At 41.9% G+C, this 16557-nt stretch overlaps 1 pseudogene; it reads left to right on the forward strand.

The window, feature by feature from the left end:
* The window catches only part of LOC148027317 (uncharacterized), a 31387-nt pseudogene extending 30901 nt beyond the window's left edge, over positions 1 to 486 (forward strand).
* Positions 487 to 16557: the final 16071 nt, after the last annotated feature.

The raw sequence follows: 16557 nt of genomic DNA on the forward strand, positions 1-16557 counted from the left end.
ATTTTTATGCTTTTAATCCATTGCTTATACAGATTCTGCATAGTTTGTGGTCCATTGATCAACCTAAATAGAACCATCGTCATTCCATCCAGTACCCTGAGATATTTGGCCTCTAAGGTCTCTGTAGGGACATCAACAAGATCATCCTCTGTTAGAGGGAATTCTTCATCTGCACTTTCATAACCTGCTTCGTTTTCTTCCTCATCATTTTCCACCTCTTCCTCTGGAGGCTCTATCTGTGCTTCTGTAGAGGCTCTGTAGGAGAAGAACAGATTTTCTGCCTTTGCATCTGCTTCTACTTCTATTACAGCTTGTGACTCTGCTTCTGGCTCTGGCTCTGTATCTGCTCTGCCTCTATATTGTCTCTACTTTGTAACTGTATTATCTCTGCTCTGTCTTTGCAACTGTCATATGTAACAGGAAGAACAGTACATCCATGCTTCTATTTCACTGTCAGAGGTGATTTCCGAAGTTAAGTCTAGTTGAGGCAGGAGGTATTCACCCATGGACAAGGATTTTACATCCCGTGGCAGTTGGCTTACAATGCCCACTATTAGGGACTATGCCTCTATTTTTGTAGGAAAGATCTGCTTAACAACTTCTTCATCTCTTGATGTACCATCTGTTACCTCATTGGAGGAGTTAGTTATGACTTCAATGGATGTGGATCCATTGTCTTTTTGTGATCCATACAGCTTTAACACCACTTTGTTGGGTCCTCTGTCTAGGATTAGGGTTCCTTTGAACCAATCCGTCCTAGCTCTTGCTTCAAAAAGCCAAGGTCTTCCCAATAGCAGAGGGTACAAGGTCCCATAAGAATTTGGTTTGACCACTAGATATGTGAGTCAATAGTCTCTTCCTGCAAGGGTTGTTTTTACATATGATGGAAGGATGTCTAACGGTTTGACTCTGCTTTGGTCTGCCAATCTGATAAGCCACTATGTAGGTTGAATTCCTTGCAACCCTAAGTCCTTCATTATGACATCTGTCATTATGTTTACTAATGAGCCTCCATCAATCAATGCATCTAAAATAAAGCATCCTTCTATCCATACACTAATCTCTGGGGTTCTAGGATCTAGGAAGGGATTAGCCACATCTACTTCCTTTACAGGCTCCGGGGCCTTATTGGTCTTGGTTGCTGTTGAAGGAGAAATCCTTAGTCTACGTCTTCTTGTCAAGATGCTTTTAAATTTCTTTCGGCAGCTAGAAGACAACATCAACAAATGTCAGAATGTTAAGTTTGGTTTAAAAGTGTCTAGGTCTTTGACCAAGTCATAATCTTTGATGGGATCCACAGGCTTCTCCAACCGGCTGGGGAATGGGGCTACATCCATTTTCATCTTTCCTTTTTCTTCTAGTAATTGTAGCATTGGCACTTCTTCTGTTTCTGGAAGTGCTTCTATATCTTCTATCTCCTGGGCCTCCGCTCCTATCTCTCGAACTATCTTTGTAGCTCTCTGTGGCGCTACAGTGCTCTATACTATACTATTCTGTTCTATACTACTCTGTCCCTCTATTGGTAGGTTGAACTTCACAGTCTTGGCAGGAGAGTTATTTTCATCCTGAACCACTGGTTCCTTCTTCTTTGTGCGCATAATAGTAGCAACTTCCAACTCTACCAAATTGGAGGCAAGCTCTTGTACCTTCTGTTGGCTATCAGTGGCATTGACCTTTACAGGGCTGGACTGGGACAGTCCTTTGCAGTGTGGCCTTCTTTGCATCGGCTGCATAAGGGCTTGTAATCCACAGATCGTCTAGGGTTTGGACAATTCGGGGAGATATGTCACTTTTCTCCATACCTATAACATTCCACCTCTTATCTCGACCACTATCGTCCTCTGTAACTTTGAGAGGGAAACCTCCTTGGACCAAAATTAGGACCAAATTTCCTAGACTTTGGTCCAATATCCTATCTTGTCATTTTAGATTCTAGCAAGTTGAATCTTGCATTTTCATCCTTTTGTCTTCGTTCATGCATCTCTTTCAGAGAGCAAATATCCTCTGTATGGTTCTTCTGCAAAAACAGTAGGAACACAAGGCTCCAAGAATGGTTGGTTTTTGGATACATTCAGTGGCTAAATGTCCCACTTGATGGCACTTTTCACACCATGTATTAGAGCGCATCACATCTCTTCCAACTCCTGCAGGAGTGAATATATTGGCGGTATTCACCTTGAGCGTCTGTAGCTGCTCTGTAATCACATCCAGAAGCTCTTTCTTAATACTTGCAACTGAGTTGGATAAGTAGTCCTTCAGATTTTAACCTCTTGAAGTGCTTGTAGTAGGGTTTTGGGAAGCGTCTGTAATTACTGTATAAACTGGTTGGGTAGATCCAGAAGGTACTCTGTTCTGACTCTGATTCCGAGCTCCTATTGAGACTTGGGGTTATTAATTCTAGTTGGTAGGATTCCATTGTTGTTGAGTCACCATGAAGGAATTGTTTGAGGCCACTGTTGTTGTGGTTGTTTGAGGCACTGTTGTCTGCGATGACCACACTGGATTAGGTGCATTATACTGTGACACTGCTTGCATCTAGGGATAGGGGTAGGGAAATGTCCCTGGGACTACATTTGGTGGATATACCATTCTAGGCATGGGAGGAGGTAAGAATCCTCTTCCTGGAGTCATTGACAACCTTACTTCAACTTCATCATACAATCTTGCACCTTCCAATCCAGCTTGCAGATTGACTGGTCTTCTCAATTCCACGAACTTGCGAACTTCTGGTTGTAGGCTCCTAAGAAACACTCCTTTTTGGAATCCTTCGTCCAAATGATGGTTAGTCCATCTCTGCAGGATGGATTCCATTCGTGAGACATAAGCTTCTACTCTTTCTCCAGAGGACTAACTTAGGTTCATGAACTCCTGTCGCATTCGCTCTTCAAAACCTTCACGCCTGAATTGAGTGCAGAAGGCCAACTTCAAGTCATCCCATGTGCCAAAAGTTCCTACTGCTTGTCTCTCATACCGCTGAAACGTCGCGCCCTTGAAAGTGGCGGGGAATATTGCTAACCAATGCTCAGGGGTTCTAACGTTGTTAGCCACACATGCTACCATAAATTCTGCTACATGAAGATCAAGGTCTTCATTGTACTCTCCCTTAAAAACTGGCAATGGGACTACATTTGCTAGCCTGTCATCAATATTTCCAAGACGGATCTGACTAGGAAGGGGACCTTGAGTCACCATGGGGACTTCTGTAAAGAGTGCTTTTAGGGTGTCAAAGGAGGCTTCTCTTCTACGAGCTCGTTCTCAGCTTTGATTTTTGTCTTCTCTCTTCTCACGTACCTTTGGACTCGTTCTAACTCTTGCCTCTTTATTGCATCATTCATCAGGGGGTTGGCTTCAACCAGTTGGTCTGGACTCAACAGGATAGTATCAGAGGAGACTTCAGTCTTTGAGGGATTCTCTGGCCAACATCACTTCTACTTCCTTCTTTTCAACATCTCTCAATTCAGCTTTCAAACCACTACAGAGGGGAAGATATTCTGTTCTGAAAATATCAAAACTCATTCTTTTTAGGATTGTTGTTGCGTCATTATAATAATGCCAGATTCTAAGGGTTTCAATAGTATATGTTGTGAAAAACACTCTGTCCACCAACTTCCAGTGGGTTGCTAATTGGACAAATAGAAGATTATCAGTGCACCAAACATCCCAAGTATCTTGCTGTTGAGCATCCATGAACAGATTCCAACTTTTTTCCTTCTTGTCTTCGTGAACCTCCATAGACCAAGACTCCTAAAGCTTCTTCACAATCTCCCACTTGATGATGTCTCGAAACTTCTCAATGAATGCCAAATCTTCCATAAATTTTCATTCTCTCTATTTCTGCTCTTCAGTTTGTTCCCAAACAGTTTGCCACCAAGATGCAAGTTTTTGTTGCTTCAACAGGAAGAGGAAACAGTTCACCACATAGAGCATGCATCATGATGGTGACATGTTTCCGCCATTGTGGGATAAAATTCTTGTGAAAAGTGGCTTTGATAATGAGAATTTTCAACTCTTCAGTGGAAGAATGAACTTTGCAAACTTCCATTGAATTCTCCTCTTCTTAGCAATGACATTTCCTTCATTTTCAGCCTCTTCTAGTGCTTGTTGATGGCAAGATTCCCTGGCTGTGCACCAAAAACATGGAGCCCCAAGAGGAACACCAAGGAAAAGGGAATTCTCTTGCAAGAAAATCTATCTTGTAACATCAACAAGATTTTATTTCATTCTTTTGATCATCAAAACAAAGAAAACAGCAATTCTTCACGTAGCATCATAGTAGATTTCTCCCACAGATTTGATAGAATCAACCATAATCTTCAACATCTTTATAGAATTCTTCAATATAACAAAGAAAATAAAGGGATACACCACCTTTGAATGGAAATCAATCACATAGTATTCATCTTCAATGTATTCATAGTTCTCTCTCTCAATCTCTCATATACAATTACACTATTTTGATAGAATTGACTATATCTGACTCTCTCTCCCTCTCTCTCTCAATAGTACATCATCTCCTCACTACAATACTCAATAATCACTCACAAAAATCCTTCTTAGGTTATGGATGCACCTCCCAAGAGGTATGTCTGATATGAAGAGTCACCAGAGCCACTACAGTATCTTTTCACAGCTCACTACTGTCATTGTCACTTAGTCTTCTCTTCAGTCTTCGGCAGCTACTTCTTCCACTTGTTTTAGCTCTTTTGAACCTAGATTCATCCTTTCCAAAGGTTAGAAAACTTTCCCAAAGTCACACATACATTCAACAAAACACTTATAGAAGGTCTACAGAACAGTTACAGTACAGCACCATAGTAGCTACAATACAGTTACAGTACAAAGACAGAGCAGAGACAGAGGCTCTACAGAGGGTCTACAGAAGGTCATCAGAACCTCATAAATCATACTCAAATCATTCCATACTATCAAAAAATATTTAATAAGCTTTCAAAAGATCTCAATCTTTATCAATCATCAATCCATGCTTCATACAAAAGAAAATCAGAACAAAACAAAAGGTATACAGAACCAATCAGAAGCTCAACGGAACCTACCAAAACATCACAGAGCTTCATATCTCCACTGAGAATCATCATGAACTTCCAAAACATAATCAATATCATCTAAAACACTCTCAAATACTTCCATTAACAACCATACATCACTCTAAATCCATCAAAAATCAATCATTCAAACCTCAAAAATAACAAAATTAGACAAAAATTCAGTCTTTTTCCACTCTCAACACACACGCACACATACTCTGTGTGTGTGTGTGTGTGTGTGTTTCTCTCTTTCTTTATGTATGTCTCTCTTTCACTCTCTCTATATACATGTGTATATGTAAGTACAACGTGCTCTCTCAATCTATCTATTTGTGTGTGTGTACGTGTGCGTGCATGTGCGTGTGCGCACATGTGTGTGTGTGTGTGTGTGTGTGTGTGTGTGTGTGTGTGTGTGTGTGCATGTGCGTGCATGCACGCATGTGTGTGTGTGTGTGCATGCTCTCTTTGTTTCTCTCTCCCTCACACACACACACTCCCTCTCTCTTTATAGGGGGTAAAGTGTAATGGTATATGTGATGGCTCCAAATATATCCCAAGCCCAATGCCTACCTGGGGATGGAACCCTCAACCCACAAGTTTTTAACTGGACTACATCCTCATAAAAAATTGGAGTGTGCATGAATTGTGATGCCATCATCAAATTGATAGGGCTTTTTGAAGCTTTAGGGACATACGGGAGTGGTAAAGGTATGATTTTTGAAGGTGTGGTCTAAAGCTATGAGGGTGTAAGGTGCGGTGTAAGGGTAATGTTATTAGCAAATCCTATACAGTGTAAAGTGTAATAGTATATGTTGAGAGTGGAAAAAGACTGAATTTTTGACTGTTTTTGTTGTTTTTGAGGTCTGAATGATTGATTTTTGATGGATTTAGAGTGATGTATGGTTGTTAAAGGAAGTATTTGAGATTTTTTTGGATGATATTGATTATGTTTTGTAAATTTATGATTATTCTTAGTGGAGATATGAGGTTTTGTGATGTTCTAATAGGTTCTGATTGGTTCTTTATACCTTCCGTATCGCTTCTGTTTTGTTCTGATTGTCTTCTATATGAAGCATGGATTGATGATTAATAAAGATTGAGATCTTTTGAAAACTTATTGAATAGTTTTTTATAGTTTAGAATGGTTTGAGTATGAGTTATGAGGTTCTAATGACCTTCTATTGAGTCTCTATCTCTGGTCTGTCTCTGTACTGTAGCTGTACTATAGCTATTCTGGTAATATACTGTAACTGTTCTGTAGACCTTCTGTAAGTGTTCTGTAGAATATATGTGTGAATTTGGGAAAGTTTTCTAACCTTTGGAAAGGATGAATCTAAGTTCAAAAGAGCTAAAACAAGTGGAAGAAGCAACTGCTGAAGACTAAAGAGAAGACTAAGTGACACTGACAATAGTGAGCTGTGAAAAGACACTGTAGTGGCTCTGGTGACTCTTCATATTAGACATACCTCTTGGGAGGTGCATCCACGACCTAAGAAGGATTATTGAGGGAGAGAGAGAGAGAGAGCAAGAGATAGTCAATTTTATCAAAACAGTGTAATTGTATATGAGAGATTGAGAGAGAGAACTATGAAGACATTGAAGATGAATAATATGTGATTAATTTCCATTCAAAGATGGTGCATTATTTTTTGTTCTTTGTTCTATTGATAGATTCTATGAAGATGTTGAAGATTATGGTTGATTCTATCAAATCTGTGGGAGAAATCTACTATGATGCTGCGTGAAGAATTGTTGTTTTCTTTGTTTTGATGATCAAAAGAATGAAATAAAAGCTTCTTGATGTTACAAGATAGATTTTCATGCAAGAGAATTCCCTTTTCCTTGGTGTTCCTCTTGGGGCTCCATGTTTTTGGTGCGCAGCCGGGGAATCTTGCCATCAACAAGCACTAGAAGAGGCTGAAAATGAAGAAAATGTCATTGCCAAGAAGAGGAGAATTCAATGGAAGTTTGGAAAGTTCCTTCTTCCACTGAAGAGTTGGAAATTCTCATTATCAAAGCCACTTTCCACAAGAAGTTCATCCCACAATGGCAGAAACATATCACCATCATGATGCATGCTCTATGTGGTGGACTGTTTCCTCTTCTTGTTGAAGTAGCAGAAACTTGCATCTTGGTGGCAAACTGTTTGGGAACAAATTGAAGAGCAGAAACAGAGAGAATGACAATTTATGGAAGATTTGGCATTCATTGAGAAGTTTCCAAACATCATCAAGTGGGAGATTGTGAAGAAGCTTCAAGAGTCTTGGTCTCTGGAGGTTCACGAAGACAAGAAGGAAAAAAGTTGGAATCTGTTTGTGGATGCTCAACAGCAAGATACATGGGATGCTTGGTGCACTGATAATCTTCTGTTTGTCCAATTAGCAACCCACTGGAAGTCGTAGACATAGTGTTTTTCACAACATACATTGTTGAAACCCTCAGAAGCTAGCATTATTATAATGACACAACAACAATCTTAAGAAGAATGAGTTTTGATACTTTCAGAACAGAATATCTTCCCCTCTGTAGTGGTTTGAAAGCTGAATTCAGAGATATTGAAAAGAAGGAAGTAGATGAGATGTTGGCCAGAGAATCCATAAGAGACCGAAGCCCTCTCTGATACTATCCTGTTGAGTCCGGACTAACTGGTTGAAGCCAACCCCCTAATGAATGATGCAATAAAGAGGCAAGCGTTAGAATGAGTCCAGAGGTACGTGAGAAGAGAGAAGACAAAAATCAAAGCTGAGAACGAGCTCGCAGCCAGCAGAAGCCTCCTTTGACACCCTAAAAGCACTCTTTAGAGAAGTCCCCATGGCGACTCAAGGTCCCCTTCCTAGTCAGATTCGTCCTGGAAATATTGATGATAGGCTAGCAAATGTAGTCTCATTGCCAGTTTTTAAGGGAGAGTACAATGAAAATCCTGATCTTCATGTAGCAGAATTTATGGTAGCATGTGTGGTTAACAATGCCAGAACCCTTGAGCATTGGTTAGCAATATTCCCCACCACTTTCAAGGGCGCGACGTTTTAGCAATATGAGAGACAAGCAGCAGGAACTTTTGGCACATGGAACGACCTGAAGTTGGCCTTCCTCACTAAATTCAAGTGTAAAGGTTTTGAAGAGCAGATGTGAGAGGAGTTCATGAACCTAAGTCAGTCCTCTGGAGAAAGAGTAGAAGCTTATGTCTCGCGAATGGAATCCATCCTAAAGAGATGGACTAACCATCATTTGGATGAAGGCATCCAGAAAGGAGTGTTTCTTAGGGGCCTACAACCAGAGGTTCGCAAGTTTGTAGAATTGAGAAGACCAGTCACTCTGCAAGCTGTAGTGGAAGGTGCAAGATTGTATGATAAAGTTGAAGCAAGGCTGACAATGACTCCAGGAAGAGGATTCTTACCTTCTCCCATGCCTGGAATTGTATACCCACCAAATGCAGTCTCAAGGACAATTCCCTACCCCTATCCCTAGATGCAAGCAGTGCCTAGTATAATGCACCTAATCCAATGTGGTCACCGCAGACAACAGTGCCTCAAATGATGGTTCAACCACAACAACATTGGCCTCAAAAAATTCTTCCAATGGCGACTCAACAATAATAAAATCCTACCAACTGGAATCAACAACCCCAAGTCTCAACAGGAGCTCTGAATCAAAGTCAGAACAGAGACCTTCTGGATCGACCCAACAGTTTATGCAATAATTACCGAAGCTTCCCCAAACTCTATTACAAGCACTTCAAGAGGTGAAAATCTAAAGGACTACTTATCCAACTCAGTTGCAAGTATCAAGAAAGAGCTTTTGAATGTGATTACAGAGCAGCTACAGATGCTGAAGGTGAATACCGCCAATATATCTACTCCTGCGGGAGCTGGAAGAGATGTGATGCGCTCTAATACATGGTGTGAAAAGTGTCATCAAGCGGGACATTTAGCCACTGAATGTACCTGAAAACCAACCATTCCTGGAGCCTTATGTTCCTACTATTTGCGGAAGAACCATACAGAGGATATTTGCTCTCTGAAAGAGATGCATGAACAAAGACAGGAAAATGCAAGATTCAACTTGTTGGAATCCAAAATGACAACACATGATATTGGACCAAAGCCTAGGGAATTTGGTCCTAATTTTGGTCCAAGGAGGTTTCCCTCTCAAAGTTATAGAGGACGACTCAGAGGTGGAATGTTATAGGTGTGGAGAAAAGGGACATATCTCCCCAAATTGTCCAAACCCTAGACGATCTGTGGATTACAAGCCCTTGTGCAATCGATGCAAAGGAGAAGGCCACACTGCAAAGGACTATCCCAGTCCAGCCCCTGTAAAGGCCAACGCCACTAATAGCCAACAGAAGGTACAAGAGCCTGCTTCCAATCTGGTCGAGTTGGAAGTTTCCACTGTGATGCATACAAAGAAGAAGGAACCAGTGGTTTAGAATGAAAATAATTCTCCTACCAAGTCTGTGAAGTTCAACCTACCTACAGAGGGACAAAGCAGTACAGAACATAACAGTGCAGTATAGAGCACTACAGTGCCACAGAGACAGTCCCAGAGACAGGACCAAAGGCCCAGGAGATAGAAGATACATAAGCACTTCCAGAAACAGAAGAAGTATTGATGCAGCAATTATTAGCAGAAAAAGAAAAAATGAAAATGGATGTAGCCCCATTTCCAAGCTGGCTGGAAAAACCTGTGGATCCTATCAAAGATTATGACTTGGTCAAAGACCTAGACACTTTTGAACCAAACCTAACATTCCAACAGTTGCTGATGCTGTCTCCCAGCTATCGAAAGAAATTCAAAAGCAACTTGACAAGAAGGCGTGGACTAAGGATCGCTCCTTCAACATCGACCAAGACCAATAAGGCCCCGAAGCCTGTAAAGGAAGTAGATGTGGCTAATGCCTTTCTAGATGCTAGAACCCCAGAGATTAGTGTATGGATAGAAGGATGCTTCATTTTAGATGCATTGATTGATGGAGGCTCATCAATAAACATAATGACGAATGTCACAATGAAGGATTTAGGGTTGCAAGGAATTCAACCTACACATTGGCTTATTAGATTGGCAGACCAAAGCAGAGTCAAACCGTTGGGCATCCTCCCATGCGTAAAAACAACCCTTGTAGGAAGAGACTATTGGATGACATATTTGGTGGTCAAAAACCAAATTCTTATTGGACCTCATACCCTCTACTGTTGGAAAGACCTTGGCTTTTCGAAGCAAGAGCCAGGATGGATTGATTCAAAGGAACCCTAATCCTAGGCAGAGGACCCAATAAAGCGGTATTGAAGCTGTATGGATCGCAAAAAGGCAATAGATCCACATCCATTGAAGTCATATCTGACTCCTCTAACAAGGTAACAGATGGTACATCAAGAGAGGAAGAGGCTGTTAAGAAAATCTTTCCTAAGAAAATAGAGGCACAGTCCCTAACAGTGGGCACTGTAAGCCAACTGCCACAAGATATAAAATCCTTGTCCATGGATGAATACCTCGTGCCTCAACTAGAATCAACTTTTGAAATCATCTCTGATAGTGAAATAGAAGCATGGATGTATTGTTCTCCTTGTTACATGACAGTTGCCTCGCAGAGACAAAGCAGAGATAGTACAGAGACAGTATAGTTACAGAGCAGAGACAGTATAGAGGCAGAGCAGATATAGAGTGGCTACAGAATAGAGACAGAGTGGATACAGAGATAGTTACAGAGACAGTATAACAGATACAATGCCAGAGCCAGAGCTAGAGGTAGAAGCAGATTCAGAACTAGTGATAGAAGCAGAAGCAGATGTAGAGGCAGAAGATCTGTTCTTCTCCTACAGAGCTACTACATAAGCGGAGACAGAGCCTCCAAAGGAAGAGGATGAAAATGATGAGGAAGAAAATGAAGTAGGTTATGAAAGTGCAAATGAATAATTCTCTCTAATAGAGGATGATCTTGTTGATATCCCTACAGAGACCTCAGAGACCAAATATCTCAGGGTACTGCATGAAATGACCATGGTGCCGTTTGGGTTGATCAATGGACCACAAAGTATGCAGAATCTATATAAGCAATGGATTAAAAGCATAAAAATTAAGTTCATCAGTGGCTCTTGTTGCCCTGACTGTTCAGTCCAGAGAAAAGATGATGATAATGCCCCCTACCAATAGAAGCTAGAGCCGCCAGAGTCCCAGCCTCTAGCAGGTCTGTGCTATGTGACATTCCTAGACGCATCCTCTGAAGATGAATCCCTCAGTCCAGAAGCAATCACTACTTACACAAAAGCAAATAAAGTTATGATACCCTTCCAATAACCTAAACAGATGAATGAGTCATGTGTTCAGAAGGAGGACACTGGTTCTAGTGGAACATCAGACGAGGATACTACTCTCTTAAAAGAGTAACCCCGAAGTAATCCGTGGGACATTTATTCGTAAAGTGGAAGGTGAAAGACAAGTAACATTCTTGGATGCTGACGCTACTAAACGTCACTTGAAAGTGGGTCTTAATCTTCCAAAAGAAGAATTAGTGATCTTGTGAGACCTACTCAGGGAGAACTTAGATGTGTTTGCTTGGTCATATAAAGACTTAAAGGGGATTGATCCCACAGTATGCCAACATCACATTGATCTAGAGCTTGATGCCAAACCTGTAAGGCAAAGACAAAGGCGTATGAATCCTAATTATTCTGCTCTAGTGAAGGCCGAATTATTGAAACTTCTCGAAGCAAAGTTCATCTATCCCATGGCTAACAGTGAATGGGTTTCGCCCATTATGGTAGTACCCAAGAAGAACGGGAAACTTTGAATATGTGTCGACTTTCAAAAGCTCAATTAGAAGATGAAGAAGGATCATTTCCCTATCCCTTTTACAGACCAACTGTTAGGTACAGTGGCAGGCCATGAGCTATATTCCCTCTTGGATGGATTTAGTGGATATAACCAAGTCCAAATCGCAGAAGAGGACTAATCCAAAACAACCTTCACCATAGAATGGGGGACCTATGCCTATAGAGTGATGCCAATTGGGCTTTGTAATGCTCTTGCCACCTTCCAACGAGTAACGATGGATGCCTTCTAGAATCATTTGCATGATTTCATTGAGATGTATCTTGATGATTTTTGTGTCTATAGTTTGATCCGAGAGCACTGGGACACCTAGAGCAATGTTTTAACAGATGCCGAGATTATGGGATTTCTCTCAACCCCGACAAATGTGTCTTTGGCATCTCCTCAGGAGTTCTTTTAGGCCATATTGTCTCTGTGTAAGGAATTACAACAAACCCAACAAACCCGGCAAAGATTGAAAAGATTGCCGCCTTAACATCACCAACAAACCTCAAGCAATTGAGAGGATTTCTTGGCCATGTGGGCTATTATAGAACATTTATTGCACATTTTGTAACCAAGGCAGCCCCTCTACACAAGCTCCTAAGGAAAGAAGCCAATTTCCTTTGGAGTGATGACTATGAAGAAGCCTTTAATACCCTAAAACAGTGCATGATCCAAGCACCTATTTTACAACCTCCCGATTGGACGAAGGAGTTGCATGTGCACACAAATGCATTAGTTGAAGGGCTAGGTGTTGTCCTATGTCAAAAGGGCCCCTCTAAATTAGATCAACCGATATATTATGCAAGCCCAAAGGTCAATGATAGGGAATGGAACTATACAGTGACAGAGCTTAAGTGCTTGGCAATGGTGTTTGCACTGGAGAAGTTTCGACACTATCTATTGTCAACGCATTTCAAGGTCTATGTGGATCATGAAGCCCTGTCCTTTCTGATAAAAAAAGCAGATGTTAAAGGACGACTGATGAGATGGTTTCTCTTATTCCAGGAGTTCGACTTTGAAGTAGTCACTAAGCCTCTGGTCGTTCCCATGTCCTAGTAGTCGATCATTTATCACGAACAGAAGAAGAGGAACGAGATGATCCAAACCTTCCTGATGCTTCTTTGTTTCTAGTTGAAACAGTTACTCCCTGGTATGCAGACATAGCCAATCTCCTGGCAACTCAACAATATCCTCCTGGCATCTCAAGTCGTGAGAAGAAGAAGCTTCTTTAAGATTCAACCCCCTACACTTTGTTAGGCGGTGCACTATATAAGAAAGACAAAGATGAAGTGTTGCGAAGATGTGTTGTAGGAGATGAAATCGGCATAGTATTGAAAGCATGCCATGACGAACCATGTGGTGGACACTTTGTAGGAGAAGCGACAGCCAGGAAGGCTATGTTAGCAGGATACTGGTGGGGCCGACCCTCCACAAGGATGCATATGATTACTATAAGAGATGTGATGCTTGTCAGCGAATGCGGAAACCCACCAAAACAAGTGCCATGCCAGTGCAACCTATTCTTCCCCTAAAGCCGTTCGAGAAGTGGGGGATTGATTTTGTGGGTCCCATTGATCCACCTACCAGACGGAAGCAGAACATATACATCTTAGTATGTACAGATTATGTCACAAAGTGGTGTGAAACTAAAGCCTTGAAGTGGGATGATGGTAATAGCGTCACCTTGTTCATGTATGAGAATATTATCACCCGTTTTGGCAGTCCCCTTGAGCTGGTGAGTGACAGAGGTATTCATTTCCTTAACAAAATTATGGAGGAGCTGACGGAACTCTATAAGATCCGCCATCGCAAGTCCACTCCCTATTACCCCAGAGCCAATGGCTAAGTTGAAGTCACCAATCGCACCCTCTGCTCAATTCTAACGAGAACGATTGTTGCACATCGTCGCGATTGGGACGATCGACTTACAGAGGCCCTCTAGGCGTATAGAACCTCTCATAAGGTAGCAACATGACAGACCCCTTTCCAGCTAGTGTATGGTACAGAAGTTGTCTTCCCTGTTGAGCTGGAATTGCCCTCTTTGTGAGTGGCAGTTAAAGAACGCTTGGGAAATAGTGAGTCACTTCAACGTCATCTCCTGCACTTGGAATGCTTGGATGAGATATGGCGGATGGCCCTATAGTGCATGGAAACCACTCAAGCTCGACGCAAGGCCTATCATGACAGTTTTATCAAGCACAAGGAGTTCAAAGAAGGTGACCTTGTTCTAGCCTATGATTCGAGATTTGGCAAGTTTCCTGGCAAGCTTCAACAACAGTGGATGGGCCCATACAAGGTACTTGCTGTCAATCCTAGCGGCTCTGTTCATGTGTAGACCATTGATGCCTTTGATGATCCTTTCCTCATCAATGGCTATCGCCTGAAGAAGTATTTTCCTATCTTGACAATCACAGTCGACCTACCCCTTTCCTTTTGGGCATTGCACTGTCCTTCTTGTTGTGCTTCTGATAGCCATTATGATTCTCCTCATGAGGCGGTCTCATTCTTCTAACCCCTCGCAGAAACATCTTAACCCGACCTTGTTCTCTTCTCATCTGATCCAACAATGGTGGCAAGGTTGGTCCTGACATATGGTATTTCTACCATTCTCTTTCTTAAATTTTTTATTAAAAAAACAAACAAAAGAAAAAAAAAGAGAAAAGAAAAAGAAAAACAAAAGGAAAAGAAAAAAAAACAAACAAATTGTTATGGGAGAAAAGGAAGAAATTTCCTGTCATAACAGGCCTCGTTCCAAGAAAAGGTGGAAACACCCTTGGGCGAGAAGCTGATTGTGGAAAAGGTGGTAACACCCGCAGTTCAGAATAGCTGACTCACCAGTAGAACCTCGTTAGAAAATAATTTGAAGCCACCTCCCTTGGTGCGCTGTCTTTGCAATATCAGTCTGTTTGCCCTTCTTAACAGACAACTCTTCTTACAAGTCATTGAAGTATGAGATTTGTTGGATGCCTCCCTGGGTACGCCTCCTCCTCAAGATCCTGATGACACCAACAGCCGACATGATCTTCATCACCAACACCTAGAGTGATGTGAGCTTTCATCCTAACAGGATGGGGACGTGAGTATGGGCTACCCTCTGTATCTAACAAAGAGTGAGACAGAGGGTGGGGTGAGTGACCAGTATTTTCCTTCAAATCAAATGAGAGGTGAGATGTGTGACAGAGTGTTGCACGCACGAGATGGGTCTCTCAATGCACAAAGCATGATCTATTTCTGTGCACTGCACTATAAGGCTCCTTGGCCTTCCTTCTTGCATTGTATGCCGGCACAGGGCAGGATGCACAGTTGCACCATCAAATGCGCACCAGGCATACAACCTCTGCACAAGCGACCGTGAGGATTACATCGATGGGTTTTAGGAACGAGATGTCCTCTCTATCTTTCAACCGAGTGTGAGACAGAGGGTAGGTTGAGTGTGACTGGTGTTTCTTCAATCAATTACCGAGAGGTGAGGATTGAGGGACGTTACGACCTTTGGAGTCAAGTACGTTCCCATTTCCCTATGCACCTACGGGCTGGGTTTCTTCCATCAGCACATGACACATCACTCTGTTCTATACACTGCATTACAAGGCTCCCTGGCCTTTCTGCTTGCATCTATGCCAGACGGATTGGATACACTGATGCACCATCAATTGTGCACCCTGGCATACTCTTTATACACCATTCCTTTGTCGATTTCTAAACTGGGTGTGAGCTCTGGGATTTCATCCTTATTTCCTCAAGTGATGTTAGTAATGGGGTGAGTGACTGCTCTTTCAATCCATTTGAATGATCGTGAGTTGAGTGCAATATCCCTTGCTATCAATGAATTTCCTGTAATTCCTTCGACCAGCTACCTCCCTGGGTGCTATCGCATGGTCCCTGCCACGAAGGACGAAAGACGTGTGATGTGTTGATACTTTGTTATCTCTTGCACAATCGACACAACAACACCAGACGCAACCTCGACAGTCGACATTCCTTCTCGGTAATATGGGCCAAGTTTTTCTAACCATACAACTTCTGTTTCTCAGTACCGGTTATGTCTTAAGTGTGGGGACGTTTGTGGTGGGTCTGATGTGTGGTACTCAGTCCTTGATGTTTAGTTTAACCTTTCTACTGAGGTCTTAAGTGTGGGGACGTTTGTGGTTGGTCTGATGTGTGGTACTCAGTCCTTGATGTTTGGTTTAACCTTCCTGTTGAGGTCTTAAGTGTGGGGACGCGTCCATGCGCGTCCATGTTGCATACCCCTATGCGTATACACTGTTCTAATCATGCATCTATTCCCTGGCTTTATTTTATCCTGATGGGGTCCCTTCCCCACCCTTACGTTCTATTTCACCCTGTCCTAGGGATTGTTCCTTGACCGTTTGCCCTTATTCTTGGTTTGGTGCTTCTTTCATACGAACAAACCTTACGTTCACCGGAATCCCAATTCAATCTTACAGCCCTATTCATCCCTTTGAGCTGCTTATTTTTCCTTTTTACCAACCCCTGTTCCGACAGACGGTTTTCAAGTTATTAATTTTAAAAGTAATTTTCGTCAATTTGACAGTTTTCCATGTGAACGCGTCATTACTGCTTCAGAACCCTGATCTGATGAGTCAAGCCTATCGTACCCATTTCCCTTAACATTATTCCTTTTTACTCTGTGTCCTTTCGATATGCGGTTCATCCGTTATTAATTTTTACGGGTTTC

Source organism: Lygodium microphyllum, chromosome 13 (genome assembly GCF_053477565.2).
Source record: "Lygodium microphyllum isolate KBCC chromosome 13, Lygodium_microphyllum_v1.1.10, whole genome shotgun sequence".
Lineage (NCBI taxonomy): Eukaryota > Viridiplantae > Streptophyta > Polypodiopsida > Schizaeales > Lygodiaceae > Lygodium > Lygodium microphyllum.